This window comes from Lissotriton vulgaris, chromosome 8, assembly GCF_964263255.1.
Source record: "Lissotriton vulgaris chromosome 8, aLisVul1.2, whole genome shotgun sequence".
Classification (NCBI taxonomy): Eukaryota; Metazoa; Chordata; class Amphibia; order Caudata; family Salamandridae; genus Lissotriton; species Lissotriton vulgaris.
Genome location: NC_141696.1, coordinates 1,397,221,474 through 1,397,238,721, shown reverse-complemented (window position 1 = coordinate 1,397,238,721; position 17,248 = coordinate 1,397,221,474).

The window sequence follows — 17,248 nt, the reverse complement described above, 5'->3', positions numbered from 1 at the left end:
CCCCTGAAGCACCGACTGACAACTGTGAGAGCCTCGACCTCCAGTTGCCAGCCAGCCATCTCTGCCGCCAAGCTTCACAGCCCGGGGCCATGACTTCTGATTGCGTTTCCTTGTCCTAGGTGTCCTCACGACCTGGGCCCTTTGTTGTTGCCCCTAAGTCCCTCCTTGCAGCCTTTGTTTCTGGTCGCTATTGACTCCTGAAGTGTAGTGCTCGAGGCTACCATCCAGGCTAACCTGAAACTGCTGGAGGTTCTTTGGATCTTGGCCTTCTAGCACCTTAAGTCTAAAAGAGCACCCCTGAATTTTGACTACAAGTACCTGTTTGCGGTGTATTTTTTTCTTCCTGTAGGAAAATATGACCTCTTTTGAGGCTTAAACCTCAAAAACCAATATTTGAGCATTTTTACTGTTTTGTTTAAAAATCGATAACTCTGAAAGAAAAGTTATTCTAAAGATCTTGGGGCCAGATGTAGGTCACCCTATACCGGTTGTTAACGGCCGTTACCCACCGACTGGTATTAGGCTTTTCAGATGTAGGGGTCTAATGTTAGGATTCGGTAATTTACCAAATTGGTCATTTAAGGAATCGGTAAATTACCGAATTCTTAAATATCGATTCGGTAAATGACCGAATCCTTAATGTAGGGAGCACTCAAATGAGTGCTTTTCCCATTTTAGGATTCGTTATTTACCACCAACTACAAGTTGGTGGTAAATATCGAAAACCCCAAAAGAAGAAATTTTTTGCAAATTATTACAGTGCCATGTGGGCATGTATGTGTGCCACATACATACACTATTGCCGGGTGACACCCTGCCACCTTTCAATGTGTTCCCCCTTTTACTGAATCGGTATTTACCGATTCAGTAATTCACATTCATTCCTATGGGCTCCAGGCAGATGGGAATGAATGTGAATTACCGAATCGGTAAATATCGATTCGGTATTTACCTAATCTTACCGATTCGGTAATACTTACCGAATGAATACCTACATCTCATTTACCGTTTATTAAATACCCAATTGGTAAAATTGGTATTTTAGAATCGGTAAATCTGGATTACCTACATCTGGCTCCCGGTGTCTAAATTCATATAAAAATCGACTTTATTTTTACTAATTGGTCTCGGATTTCTTATTGAGTGTTTGAACCATTTATTGATTGAGTGCATACAACAAATACTGCACACTCCTCTATGACAAGCCTAAGCTGCCCGAAAACACTACCACAAGTAGTGCACTTGGGATTATTAAAGTAAGCCCTGTAAAACACAGGGTCGTCTGGACTTTCTGCATGGTGTGCCCTTACATTAGGAACACTACAGAAAAAGCCAGCTTCCTGTACTAACGAGCCCCAATAAGGGTGAAACTGGTCTTGGGTTGCTTGTGTTCCAGCAGAGAGAGGACTTGGTTTGGCTGAAATGTTCCTATTGGAGCAGGATCTAGTTTGATTTGCATATGGCTGATTCTACTCTGAGGTGACCTTATGGACTAAAAATTAAACTATGTTGCAAGTAATTACCGGTGGATAAGATCCTACACATCACTGTTTTTGTAAAGTACGATGTTTCTCAGCCAGTTAGATGTTTTTATATCTATGTCTAGTATCAGGAGAGTGTAGGGAATTCCTACACAAGATCCTGTGGGTGCACCTACGGAGGATGAAAACCTCAGTGTTCAAACTTTCTTAAGCAACGAATTCAACAAACAATACATTTTCATCTGGGTATTTTTTAATCCAAAGTTCATATATTGTATTCCATATAGACTTGGTTAATGTCAACAGACATTCTGTTCGTTATTCACCATCAAAACAATTTGTAATGCCAAAATCCCAATGCATTTCGGGACAGGGGTCCCTTCATCAGGGGAACAACGTGACTCTGTAAAAGAAGCCAAACACTGTGTAAGGGAGTGGACATTTCTGCAAGAACGTAAAGAAAAAAGGTAAACCGATGGCTTCGAAACCTCACCCTATAGCATGTAGTAATGAGAAGGAAAACCGTGAATCACTAAACGTGCTGTGAACAGAGTCGGAAATAATCGGGTGACAGAAGTTACACCGCAAACAGCAAGTAACCGTGGATAGTAAGAAAACGTGAATGCCAAAATTATCTTGTGAATGCAATATTGATCGCGTGAAAAAAAGTGCACCATGCGTTTTTTCACCAGTTAACAATTGAAAAAATACGGGTTCAAAGGGAGTATAAATGCGAAGAAATGCCGTGCACATTATGGACTAAAAATTAAACTAGGTTGCAAGTAATTACCGGTGGATAAGATCCTACACATCATTGTTTTTGTAAAGTACGATGTTTCTCAGCCAGTTAGATGTTTTTATATATATGTCTACACATTTGTGTTCTCTTTTCTGTAATTACACTGTACAACTTAGTTGGGTATGCATGCATTGAATAAATACTAGAATATAATACCACTAGTGAGTAAAAGGTTGTTCCATCTCAGGACAGATATACACTGTAGAGTCCACAAGCATGCACCAAATAACATCCCTGCCACCACGGCTGCACATCCCTAGTCAAAGTTAAAGGAAGGTAAAGTTGCTGGTTTACAAGGTTCAGCAAAGCCTTCAACCTTAACATGCTAATGAAAGCAGATTGTGAGTTATATCTTTTCAATTTTAAGCATTAGCAGTATAGGACCAAGTGCCCAGGCATCAAGGCAAAACATTGTGATGTGCCTTGAAATAGAAGGGAGGTAGGTGATTTTTCCCTAAAAAGATCCTAAACATCCTCAATGACCTCAAGGCCAGAATTCTTGGATTAACAAGGTGGGCAAAGGTTCTTTTATCCTTGAGCAGATATGACTGCAATGCCTGGTAGATCTCCCCAGCTGGGGCTGCCATTCAGAATGGTTAAAACAGATGCGAACTGCAAGGCTTGGCATTCAGAGGGGCTGAATCAAGAGTCTAGAACAGGAATTACACCTGTTTGTTGTGCTGTTGTTGTAGCAGAAACAATATCTTCGCTCATATCAGTGTCTCTTCATCACTCTGAAATGTCATTCATTACTAACAAGTGTGTGTTGTATGGGAGGAAATTCTAGAAGGACAAGAAGATGCCTCCTAAGTTAAGCAAGAAAGAGCACGGCTATATGGAATCTAAGAAAAATATTTGGTTTCCATGGAGAGATGAGGATAGAAGATGTCATGTCATTTAGGCTAGTCCTGACATGTATACCCCCATTACATACAATTGTCCCATCCACACAACAATAACGATTCTAAAGAGGTGGCCTTTTACCTAGTAGCTTGCTCCTGTCTCTTCGACACCAGGCTCTCAGTATTCTATCATAATCCCTGTACCTGACGTACATATACATGTCCCCAGGCACGGCAGAATTATTCTGTATAAGAGTCACCACTTTTTTCATCCTTGGCCAACAGCCAGCTGTGCATGATCGTATTTGTTTAGAAAACCATTGGTAATTGTTTTTAAAACATTTATGAATGTTTTCAAAGCATTTATGATTGTTTTAAAAACATATTGATCCTAGAAAAAAAACTGGAATGACCACTTTAGTATAAAAGAACCTCACTCCCCCCTACAAATGAGAGCATTCCTTCCAAGTTGACACAGGGCCCTGCATGCTGAATCTTTGACACGCAGCGGTCTGACATCCCTTGCAGAGTGTCATCCTCGAAGCAGAGACGGGGTCCTTCGTTCTCAACCATCAGGTGAGAGGGCTAATTCTTTCCTAGGGGTTTCTGGGCTTCATATACATATACATGCCACACATACCGATCTAGGCTAGGTACATTTAGGCAAATTACTTAAGGCGCGCATTTTAGGAATTTGCAAGTGCTACTGATTTTATCTGAACTGCTTATGTTCATCTTGTTAGCACTATGGTAGAAATGTATCTACTATTGACTATATTAGTACTAGCAATCTCTTTTGTATGCTTCTGACTCCTGATTGTCGCAGCGCACATGTTTTACACAAGACTGTCGCTGGACTAATAAATACTTATTGAAACGTCCTAATCGCCATCCTGTGTATTTTCTGAGAGTAAGAAAGCACGAGTGTCTAAGCGAAAATTACTGTACTGTTTTACATGATTCCTGAGGAATCAGGGTTGTCCTGTTCAGTGGTTGCCAGAGACTATCCATACCTCTGTAGAATACAGGGGGGGGGTAGTAGCACTGTAGAGCTTGCTGGTCTAATGACTTATCCTGTGGGGGTGTCCAGAAGAGGTTTGGACACCAAGCACTCAGTTTAGGTCATCCAAAACGTGCAGGTCCTAGGCAGTCCGAGGAACTACACGACATGGCACTGCCAACGTTGGTTTGGTTCTTATAATAACAGTTAGAATCTGAATAGTTCAGTCCTCCTTTCTCAGAAAGACCTACTCAAATTTTTCTGAGACGTCTGAAATGGGAAGGAAGATCCGCCTCAGCTGAGCAGATATACTCTATATTAGCTGAAGGCTTATCAAGCTTGTAAGGATAAAATATTCCCACATTGTGAAAAACCCTACCTCTTAACCTTTTCTCTTCTCTTTTAAAAAAATGAGTGACCCAGCGAGTAGCTCGGGCAAGAAGAATGGCTAACACTCTTAACAGAGAACTGCAGACATGCAGTGACTATGAAACAACGCGTACCAGCAACAGGTGGCTGTGTTACCTTCGTGATTGAGGCACACATGGTGTTCAGATCAAAGGTATTCTATTCTTGGGTTCAGTTCCCACCTGCAGATCCGGTGACTAATTTGTTCCACACATGCGTTATAGTTGAACCACCAAATTAATACATTCCATATGAAGACATTGAAGTCCTGTTAACTTACCAGCAACACAGAAACTGGTTTAACAGCACCCTCTCACATACAACATCTGTCGTGAGACTCAGTCCACTCATTCTGGAAGGAGTGACCGGGACGGTCTTAGAGATATATACTCCACATCCAGAGATAGATACACTACCAGTGGATGAAGTCCGTACAATATACAAAGACATAGGCTATACAGACACATTGTTCAGTTTGCTATGTGAACATTGACAGTCCAACCTGTGAGAAATGCTTCAGTCGGTCCACATCAGACTTCACCTACAATTAACCCACAGACACTAAAATCAGTGATAGGAACACCTATTGCCAATGGGGATGGTTCCCTCGATTGAGGATTGTATCACTTGGGAAACAATGTTTGCTGCCGTTTACGTCGGAGTACACAATTCCTTATGTGTTTAAACAGATACAGAACGAGTATGGTGCAGGACCTACCCTGGACTTGGGAATGAAACTGATGGGTAATTTTGCCCAAGTCTCTGCAATCATGCTGTGCAACATAAAGGGGGAGGCAGCAGCAGTGACCATGCACAGCCGCCTAAGGAAAACAGCTCCTATCAATAGGGAGCGAGAATTACCAAAAATGATTGAAGAAACCTATGCTGCATTAGGTAGAGATAATTTGGGAACCAAAGCAGGGAAGCCACAAATGGCAGATATTCCCGAAAAGGACAACACAAGGCAAGCACCCGCTTCTTCTAAAAACAAATGGGAAAAAATCCTGGGATGGGTCTCCCCAACGGGAGTCCTCTGAAAAGAGGTACAACCTTAGGAACTGTAATAACATTAGGAAACCTGATACAAGTTCCTTTCGTTCCTTTCAGGGTTCATCAAAAAACTCAGAGAAGGACGTGCGATCAGAACAAAAGCAAGAAGATCGACCGAAGACAAAAAGGGAAACACATCGGAATTCAGATTATATTATAAACAGGAAGAGAACCTAAAGCAAAACCTCAATTCTAAAAGAAGAAAGTAGCTGGCTTAAAAATTAGATATATGCAGGTTACTGAGGACAGACAGACATCTCAAGAAAAGTTTAAAGTCTCTTTTGAAAGAACTTAACATATGGATATGACATACTGCTAGCAGAAAAGTTTGGCCGCCTGAGTTTGTGATGGATTGCTCAAAAGGGGACAGCGTAATTTTGCCTGCTTTCTCCGCCCTCGTCTCAGAATCTTTGAAACATTCATACGTGCAGTAGTGGGTGCTAGCAACCATGTAGGGTGGGACGTGGAGTCTACCCACCACGAAATCCCATTAAAATCTACTCCAAATCCAGAGAGACAGTACCCTATAAAAAATTATGCAAAAAGATAGGTTAAAGAAATCTTAGACCAACTCGAATATCAAGGTGTAATTGAGACTTGCACCTCTCCGATGAATAATTCTTTGTTTCCAGTAATGAATCCTGACAACACATATCGTCTAGTTTTATATTACCCACATGTAAACACATGCAGGTGAACAGTTGCAGTTCAAAATGCACAGAGTGTCAGATTAATGAATAACATTGTGCAGAAAAAATACAAAATGACATTAGATATCTCCAATGGATTCTTCTGCCAAAATATAGCTCCAGAAAGCAGATATTTGACAGCATTGCGTCACTTCCGTTGTTTGCCCCATGGGTATAAGAACAGCCAGGGGCTATTTTCGACAAGCGTATCAGAAATATTACAAACATGAGATGAGGAGGCAGTGTCCTATGTAGATGACATCTATCTGACGGACGATGAATAACTTGAACACTTGAGCATGGTGAACAACATAATTGTGGGTTTTGCCAATCAGGGCTACAAATTTTATTTACAAAAAAATCAGAAATTGCTCATCTCAAGTCCTATTTTTGGGAAATGAGCTATCAAGTGAAGGCAAGAGCTTGGCAGCCAACTTTTTAGAAAATTGCGTGCTGCTCCAACATCCAAAGACTCTCAAAGGTTTGCAATCCATATTAGGATTTCAAAATTTTGGCAGAATTTACATTCTAGATTATGCAGAAAGAGTGAAACCTTTCTACAACTTAATCAGACTTGATTTCACACCAAAGCAGTGGACAAAGCAACAGGCTGATATGATAGAATCTAAACACTTGCACACATGTGTAATACTAACTTGGTGATCCGGTTGGTCCTGGGTTTATCCGGATACACATATATTACTTTCAATGAAGGTCAGACAGTCCCAATTGCATACAAATCACATTTATACACAAATGCTGAAATGTGATTTGCCGCAACTGAAAAAATATTGACCGCAGGACAGACTGCTGTAGTAAGAGAAAGAGCACTAGCACAGGGGAAATGCATTATCGTTGTAACCCTGGTACCGACTTTAGTCGCTGTTACCAAAGTGAACATTACAAATGTGAAAGCATTGCATCTATGATGGATGCAATGAGCTAATTCTCTCACTGCAACAGACGTAGATTACAAATACGATTCTACTTTAAAGACACAAGCTTTCCTGCAGTACGAACAAGAATACCCTCTCCCGAATGAAATCTTGCCTCTAGAGAAATATGAATACATCATTTACTCTGCTTAGCCTGCCATAGTAAGTAAACAGCTATATAGCACAGCATGTGCTATTGTGAAGGGTTGCATGTGGGATGGAAAGTTCCATCCCAACAATAAGACTAAACAATCTCTGGAGATTGTACCGCGCAGCTGGCAGAACTGAATGCCCTGATACTGACACCACAGTATACGGATCGGGGATTCCCCATGCTGATAGTGTGCGATTCGTTTTACTGCATGCATTCCTACAATTAACCCCTTTGATGCGGCGCAAATATCCCTCCCCAGTGCTGCGCTGTCCATTGGAACTAGTGCTGAATGGACGTCCAATGGTCGTGCGCAGCACTGGGGAGGTAGTGCATGCGACGACCGTTGGACGTTCGCAGCACTGAAGGGGTTAATATCTTCATTACTGGGGCCAAAATGGATGGGTTTAGAGATTCCAAGGGTTGCACAATTAAACATAAATTGTTATGGGAACAAGTGGCAAAGCTGAAAGCATGCCTGCCACGGGCTCAAGTTATTTACACCCTGAGTCACCCGCATGTTGGTATACATGTTGAAGGGAATTCACTGGCTGATGAAGCCGCCAAGGCGACAGTGCGAACTGCTGCCGTTGCTGTAATCACTTGTTCTAGCATGAGGATAGACGGAGACATACTGACAGCTGTCAACTCCTCAAATATTCTTATAAATTAGATACGCGAAGCACAAAGTATGCTCAAATTCCAGGAGTGGGGGATAGAGTTATACCAAACAAGGATGGCAGATTAGGTTTAATACTAGCTGCACACGAGGGTCTGGGCTCTGCACACACAGGAGTCACCGCTTCAGTTTCTTTACTGAAGCGGTGATTCTGGTGGCCAAGTGTGTCTAAATAAACAAAGGCTTATGTCTTAAAGTGCAGCATCTGTCAGCAGATGAAAGGTTCCACTGTAGCATGGCTATCCCAAACACCATTAATTATCTCAAACAGACCTCTTGCATGTGTTTATTTGGATCACTGCGGCCCCTTAAATTCAGACAGGCTTACAAGTACATCTTGGTGGCACTGGATTCATGCTCTAGATGTCTATGGGTTTGGCCTCAGCGCTCGACTGATGCTCAAACTGTTATAAAGGATTTGTGAGTCTTCATCGAGACATACGCAATGCCTTGCGGTACTCCTCCCCTACCATCCCAAGGGAAATTCGGTGGTGGAGAGGAAGAAACGGGACCTAAAGCAATCCTTAACAGCAAGGGTATTAGGTGTGGGCGGTAGGTGGGTCATTCACCCATATGAGGAGCCCATATAGGTGATAAAGTGCACTGAACAATATGCCAAGAAAATCCTTGGGAGGAAGTACCCCTTATGAGATCCTGTTTGGGATAAGAATGTGGGTATCAGACCTCGATTGTGCCAGCACAGTGGGGGATGTAAAATCATTTGAATTGAATGATAGTTTGGCTGTTTTACAGGAACTCAATGAATTCCTGGTATTACAAAGCAACATCCAAGTCAAAAGCACCGCCACTGGGGAAGTGAAACCGGTTCCAGCAAGACCTGTCTGGGTCAGAAAGGTTTGGGACCTGGTCAGAGGAAAGATTGTGGACAAGAAGGAGTTTGGGCCATCCTACAGAACACCTGTACCTGTCCTGGTGGTTCAAAGAACAAGAACAGTTCTTCTTCTGCCTCTTGCTGGCAAGAAAGAAAAAAGATTCATCTCCATTGATCTGATCAAACCGCACTATGTGGTCGATTCTCAACAGCAGGCCGTGTGGAGTCCTGAGTAGCCTCAGATCGCCTCTCGCTACTATACAGGAAGTTCAGATGGAAAAACCTAATAACGTTCCAATACTCCTCTGTGCAAGATGGTGGAGTAGCCAATAACAGAGTACCAGTTACACCCGTTAAAATTGAACAACTTCCAAATGAAACTTAAACGCTAATTGCAATTCGGCCCAACAATGAACTTTAAATCAATGTGCCTTCACAAGAAGCAACTGCCAGTTCTACAAACACCGCTGAGCTCCCAAAGATAGATCAAACTGTGTCTGGCTACTTCATCAACTTTGATTACTTTTCTTCAGATCCAAGTGAACCTGAGCAAACACCACCCATCTCTAAAAAAGAACAACTTCGACAATTCTATCATTGAATGATTTATTTACCCAGAGTACACTTTCTGATGATTGGGACATTGAGCCACCTGCTCTCAGATTTATAACAATCTGCTGCATTTTCTTACATGGGAATTGTATGAAGATACACATGTCTTCAACAGTATGTATTGTTACCAGCACTACATGATCACTTTTTCCACAGGCTAGTGCTCCACTCACTGTAAGCACTTACCATCAAGGGAAATACTACACTAGTTGCAGGTTCAGCCCCCTCAGATTCCTTGGGTGAGGCCTGGCGCTAGACCAGTGTTTCACCTGAGCTCAGACCAACCTCTGGGTGGTCATTTACAAGGGGACAGCCAAGGGGTAGGTCTTTACTGACTACCACCCTTCTCCAATTAAGAGACCTAGCTATTTCTAGGGGCACTACAGCCACCGGCCTAACAGTGACCTCCCCTGGGATAGTCCTTACTATTTAATGTCTCCCCTGGGACATACTGGTTTGAGAGTACCAACCTGTCATGCACTACATGTGACTGGCACAGGTATCTCTCAGGACAGTGGCTGGGATTCCATTCACCGATAGGTGGAGGAAGTGTCTACTCCACTCTGGAATCTCAAACTCACCTTGTGGGCCCACTTTCCCATTAAAGGCTAGAAGGACCGCCTCATCTGGAGATTTACTCCCATATGCTACACTGGCAACCCTGGAGCTACACCTGGTGTTTTGTTTTTTGGACAGCTAGGATCCTTGGTGTGGTGTCCTATCTTTTGCCAGCTGTGACACCATGCTCTACTGGGATCCCAATTCGTACCTTAGTCCCTTGTTAGGTTGTGAGGTGTCTCTGGGCCCACCCTCCTAGACAGGGTTTTGAAGGCCTACATGGGACTCCTTACTTTTATCTGGTTCAGAGTTGTCCACCTTTTTTTATCCATCATAATCTTGCACAATGTTACCATCCCTTTTTCACCAAAACTTGGTTGGGACCCAACTCTGGCCCCGACATTGTCCAGGCCCTACCACCAGGATACCTGATCCAACATATTGACAGAGTATCCAAGGTCGGAGGAGGGATTGCCATCCTTTATAAAGACCATCTAGTATGTCATCTATCAGGCAGCCCTATCCCGGATTGTGAAAATGTACACTTCTCCATCACTTTATCCCCAGAAACCTCCTTTTCAGTACTCCTGATATATCGCCCACCTGGACCCCCAGGACAATTCCACGAGGGACTAGTCGAAGCAGTAATGGATCTGGCTAGCACAGCATCCAATTTCACGGTGCTGGGGGATATGAACCTTCACTTCAATGACCCACTAGACTCCACAGCTATAGACCTGACCAAAGATCTGGGGTCTTGTGATTTGAGCCTAAAAGTTCGGTGTCCTACCCACTCTAAAGGTAATCTCCTGGACCCAATATTTTCGAACATTCCAGGCCTAACAACCGAGGACCCGTATCCGATCCCGTGGTCGGACCATATGGTAATTCCTTTTATCTGGAAGGTTCCCTGCCCCGGCCCAACTAAATCTTTCCATAGAGCATTAGCTAGACATTGGCCCAAACTTGAGATCTACAAATGGGTAGAAATTCTGAGGACGACCGAACCCTCCACCAATCCTGATATAGATATAGCAAACAGTGAATTCAACCACTGGATAGAGCAGTCACTAGATATCGTTTTCCAAAAAAATCTATAACTAAAAAGAAGGGCCCCACTAATCAACCGTGCTTTAGCACGGAGCTTAGGACTCTTAAACAAGAGTGTAAACGGAAGTAGATACAGTGGGGGAAAGACTTCAATCCTGAGAAGAAAAGTAAATACAGAGCCTCCATAAAAAACTATAAATCTGCCCTAAATTCCGCCAAATCCATCTTCTACGCAGATAAAATTGAGGCCTCTGCTAATGCCCCAAGAGAGATGTTCAGAATTGTCAAAACTTTGCTAAAAGCCCCTGACCCGCCGTCCACCCCAGATGAAACAGATGCCCGCTGTGAAGAACTGGTGAACTTTTTTGCTACAAAAATCCAAAAGATCCTCTTTACCCTCCCTCCCATATCCTCTGTTGAACCTCCCCCACTCCCTAATACTTCCGCTCATCAACGCCCCCCCAGCTTTCTTCCTTTTCTCCGCTTAGTGTGGACTTCCTACCCCCCCTTCTGAATGCCATAAAGAGCGGCTCCCCGCTCGATCCTGCTCCAATGAATATCCTAAACTCAGCCCTGCCTCACATTAGTAAGCCCATTGTCAATCTGGTCAACTCCTCGATTGAGTGAGGCACGGTCCCACGAGATTGGAAAATAGCCATGGTTAAGGCCCTGATAAAGAAACCTAACCTTGACCCTGGCGACCTTTCCAATTATCGCCCTATTTCCCTTCTCCCTGGCATCAGCAAGCTGACTGAAAAGTTTGTAAACAGTGAACTTGCCTCATTTTTAGAAACATCTAATCTGCTTCACGCATCCCAAACAGGGTTCCGCAAAGGGCAGGGAACTGAAGCAGCTCTGCTGAGGGTGGTTGAGTATTCCAGGAGGATCTTGGACGCAGGTGGCAGCGTGGCCATCATCCTCCTGGACCTCAGCACCGCCTTTGATACGGTTAATCACTGTATCCTCCTATCTCGCCTTAATAACATCGGAGTCACGGGCAAGGCCCTTGCGTGGCTCGAATCCTTCCTTAGGAACAGGTTTTTCAAGGTGTTTGCGGACAACAGCTGCTCCCCCCCGGTACCGTTGCAGTGTGGGGTGCCGAAGGGCTCCTCCCTCAGCCCCACACTGTTTAACGTGTACATTACATGGCTCTCTTAGCGGAGATAGTTGCACCTTTCGGGATTCAACTAGTAAGCTACGCTGATGACACCTAGTTGGTGGTCTCTTTGAACCAGGCAGAGCGCCCCCCCACAAATCTGTGCAGCTGCTTGGAATCAGTAGCTAAATGGATGGACCAGTCTCACCTCAAATTGAATGGTGGAAAGACCGAGCTGATGCTACTAGGAAGGCAGGCCACATTTGACACCTCCATACTGTGGCCCCCCTGTATGGGTCCCGGCCCCGTCCCCAAAAGCAAGATTAAGAGCTTGGGCATTTGGCTCGGTGCGGACCTTTTAGTTTAAACCTCAAGCAAGAAAAACAGCAGCCACTTGCTTTGGGCTACTGAAGACAATCTGTAAAATCCTTCCTCAATTACCATAAAAAGCCAAGAAAATCCTAGTCCAGGCCCTAATCCTATCTAGGCTAGATTACGGTAACGCTATCTACCTAGGAGCACCAACATCGTGACCTGGCAACTTCAGGTCGTCCAGAATTCTGCGGCGAGACTGTTAATGGGCACCAGTCATCGCTCCTCAGCCAAACCCGCGTTGAACGCTCTCCACTGGCTCCTGGTGAAGGAACGGATCCATTTCAAGACACTCTGTATGGTGCATAAAACTCTCCATGGCAGAGGCCCCCCCATTCTAGACAAGATGATCAGACCATACAAAGCACCTAGAACTCTGCGCTTCAACGATCTGAACCTTGCAGAGATCCATAGAATCAATAGGGCCGGTTCTGGCGGCCGTCTTTTTTCATATAATGCGGCAAAATTGTGGAACTCCCCGCCCCCGTCCTTTCGCCAGGAGCCCAATCTCCTCGCATTTCGAAGAAAGTTAAAAACTTGGCTCTTCCCTAGAGTCTAGATCCCCAGGCTTGTCTGGCCTCGCCACACTCTGCCCTCACCCTTCTGGTTATTTCTAAGCGCTGGGATGCTCCCGAGTAGCCATGCGCTATATAAGAGTCTTTTTCATTTCATTTCATTTCATCTAACCAACCTAGTGTTTTTACCCAGAAATCTACAAAATCTTACCAGGTTTGGCTTTCCGATTTCTTAGCCTACCTGAATCTAATCCTATAATCCTCAGAGCTGAATCCAAAGCCCTCAATCGGAGTACCCTTCAAGAGGCCATAGGGTGTCGCATCTCTCTCATAGAGCTTCAAGAGTCTATCCTTGCATTGCCATGGGGTAATTTACCTCAGGATAGCACTCCACAACTTCCTGTGTACCTGTCTACCAAGGCAGGCTCTTTCAAATGCTATGAACTACTCAGTAAAATTATTACCCAAAAAGAATTTAGGGACAATCTTTTGGGGACTTTTGGTGTCAACAAAGTCCACTTCCCTATTTATTCTTTTGCTGCCATCAGAGATGATTCAGAAAAGGGGGTGGTGATGAACAGAGTGTCTGAATTAGGCAGACCACTCTTACCCAGTCCAAAGATCAGGGCTTGATCCATCACCGTTTTTTAGCTCACTTCACCATCCCAGCTCAGAACCTGGCTACATGCAAATTAGTCTGTTCCTGTCCCAGTGCATGATGGGAACAGGGCAAACCAAACTACCAAGCCAATTCTTATACTGGGAAGGAAACAAGCTTCCGGGGACCGGTTTCTGGCATTTCAGCCGTCGTCGGGCCGGCTTGCTTGAATCCTGATGGTGCTTGGTAGTTTAGTCTGCCCTGTTCCCATGATGCACTGGGCCAGGGACAGACTGATTTGCATATAGCCAGGTTCTGAGCTGGGATGGTGCAGTGAGCTAAATAACTGTGATGGATCAAGCCCTGATCTTTGGACTGGGTAAGAGTGGTCTGCTTAATTCAGACACTCTGTTCATCACCACCCCCTTTTCTGAATCGTTTTTGGCCACTAAAGGTGTGGCAGGGTATACTCAGACATGAGTCCCTTGCTCACTGCACCATCAGGATTCAAGCAAGCCGGGCCGACGACGGCTGAAATGCCAGAAACCGGTCCCCGGAAGCGTGTCTCCTTTCTGGTGAAGAATTGGCTTGGTAGTTTAGTTTGCCCTGTTCCCATGATGCACTGGGCCAGGGACAGACTGATTTGCATATAGCCAGGTTCTGAGCTGGGATGGTGCAGTGAGCTAAATAACAGTGATGGATCAAGCCCTGATCTTTGGACTGGGTAAGAGTGGTCTGCTTAATTCAGACACTCTGTTCATCACCACCCCCTTTTCTGAATCGCCATCAGAGATGGGCCTGAGGCTCAGGTCAGCTCTTTCTTTTTTTATGGCCAGGAGTCTAGCCTCTAAGGATATCCTCCTGGCCAGTTTCTGAAGATCTGGATTTTCTGTTTCAACCTAATCTGAGATACTAGTTCAATAAATCTTTATACAATATTTTAAAAAGTTCATAAAAGCACATAGTAAAGTAGTAAGAGCTGCCACAGAAGCCAGTAGCTGAAGGGCTCTGGAGCGGGGGCGAGAACGGCATGTCCCAGACTGCTCCACTCACATCAGCATCATCGTTTGTGCCAGGAGGAGATTATTTACGGCACCAGAGCTCCCGCATCGCCGGACACGCCATGGCATGGCCCGGGCAAAGACCAGGCCCGTCTGCGGCTGTCAGAGCTTGGAGGAGACTGGGCTGGGCCTCCCCTCTTGGTGCTGAAGTTATTAGGTCAGCAGCTCCATGGGAACCAGCACGGAAGGAGTTTTATCACTTTAAATGACCGGAAAGTTTGACTACTGCATCTTTATTAAAGGTAAACTGGGTACTCATAGCATCAAGGGGTACCCAGCTTTTTTCTATACATTTTAAAGTATATGAAATGGGTAGAAAGAATGTCACCACTACCAGAACTCAAGCAGGGCAAAATTCCACCATGATTGCCTCTTTTTTAGCTAGAGTGGTCAGTGTTGTTTCTTAAGAGATCGACTTAGCTGAGAGACGTCTGTCCTTGAGATGTACTGGAGTGATCTCACCTCCCAAACAAGTCACTCAGGTTAGGGAAGATGTGCGTCTGGATCTGCATATGATAGACATGTCAGTCTTCTTGACTCCATCTCAGAGGAACTGCTCAGTGGGAGCTGCGGTCCATAATCCCAGTGAGGAGGCCTTAAATTTTACACCAGTATTAAGCCCCCACCTTGAAACACAAGCAGGAGTCCAGGCGAGTGACGGACTAGATTTCCCCATCTCCACCTTCGGAAACTGGGCAAGGCAATATAAACGATTCAGGAGCCACACAGTACTCTTCTTGGGAAGCAATGCTGAATAAATTTACTAAGATTCTGAGAGATTGTTTAAACCCCTTGAGAGAGAGTTTAGATAAACTAGAAATTGCAATTGAGAAAGTCCTATCTAGATGCCAGGTATATATCCATTAAAACTCTTCTTTAATTTCACACAAGTCGGGCACAAATGTATGGTGAGCACGATTGGCCTGGATGCCGTTACTTACCAGTCTCGATTAGACCATTTACATGCACTTTATGATATTCAAGATATTTCCTCCTTTAGTTTGTTTCCAAAATTATGGACAGAATGGGCAGAAGTGACATCGGTCTACAATTTGCCAAATTGTCAGGGTCTAAATGAGGCTTTTTCAGCAAAGCTAGTACCATGGTGTGTTTCCAGGCTTTGGGCACGTGGCCTTCACGTAGTGAGGAGGTCAGGAAATACATAAGTAAAGACAGGATATGTGGGCTTAACGAGCTGAACTTAGAGGGGTGGAGGGTATCCAGCGGGTAACCAGATTTAATGAATCGTAATAGTTCCATGAATCGCGCATCATCCAGAGGGAGTAGAGAATGTAAATAAGAAGGTGATACCACACTATCTGGTGGAGTTGTTTCCTTGTAAGGAGCTAAGTCAAAGGCCGGGTCAGGGCAGATCTTTTCAGAAGGAAAAGAGTCCTTATTTCCTGTGGCCAGAGTGCAGCAGATATTAATTGCCTTATTAACAAAGAAATCTAAGAAGGCCTCACATTGGTCCTACAAGAGTAAGGGGGAGGGTACAATATTGATGAGGTTGAATAGGTCTTGAACAACTTTGAAGAGAGTCTTGTGAAAGTTTTGTGTTTTTAGTATTATGTCAGAGTAAAAGGCCGCTCTGGCGTTCCAAGTGTGACCTTGGTATATATTCTGGGCTTTCTTAAAGGTCGATTTGGCGACATTATCATAGTGTTTTCCCCAAGCTCTTTCAGTTTTTTACAGGATTTTTTTTTCCTGTAAGGTCTCGTTATGCAATGGGGCCCCAGCTCTAGGTTCAGAAGGCAAAATTAGGTCAAGGGAGTTCCGTAGCAAGCTGTCGATCAGGGAGGGCAGCATCGACTTGGGATGCTAATGAAGGGAGAGTATCTGAGAAACTAGTGTTAAAAACAGTGATGTCCAGTTTGGTCCAGTTTCTGGTAATTGCTTTAGGTCTGGTTGCTACGATCAGGGAGGGGGAAGTGTATAATAGAAAGAAGAGGACAGCAAAATGATCATCCCAAGATAGCGGTAAGGGTGGGGCTGTAGTGAGGTCAGTGATACTGGAAAAATTGGATCAAGCATATGTCTAGCAATGTGAGTAGGGACGGAGTTGATCAAGACCAGGTTGAGTGAATTCAGGCCATCAGACCGGGTTTGTCCCAAGTTGCATGGCTTCTTATCAAAATTCATGGTCTAGTCACCCAGAAGTGTAAAGTTTTAATATTTAAGTACATATGGAAAGATTATGTCAGGAAGAGTGGAACACCATTTTCTGATAGGACTTGGCAGGCGATATATATTTTTTGAAAACATATTTTATTTAAAATTTTACAGTACCAATCAGGCAAAAGCCCGGCATAATCCAATTGACTACGAAATAACAACGAGATAGCGACATTAGAGATATGAGTGGGTACTGGTCATAGACAAAACATAAGAAAACGAACTGAGAACTGTACGCAGAGATCTCCAGCAGGCGATATATTAAAACCCCGAAAAAAGTTTGGGGTAAGACTTAGAGAGAAGAGAAGCGCTTTGCCTGCCAAGGAGCAGGGTTCCTCCATGTTA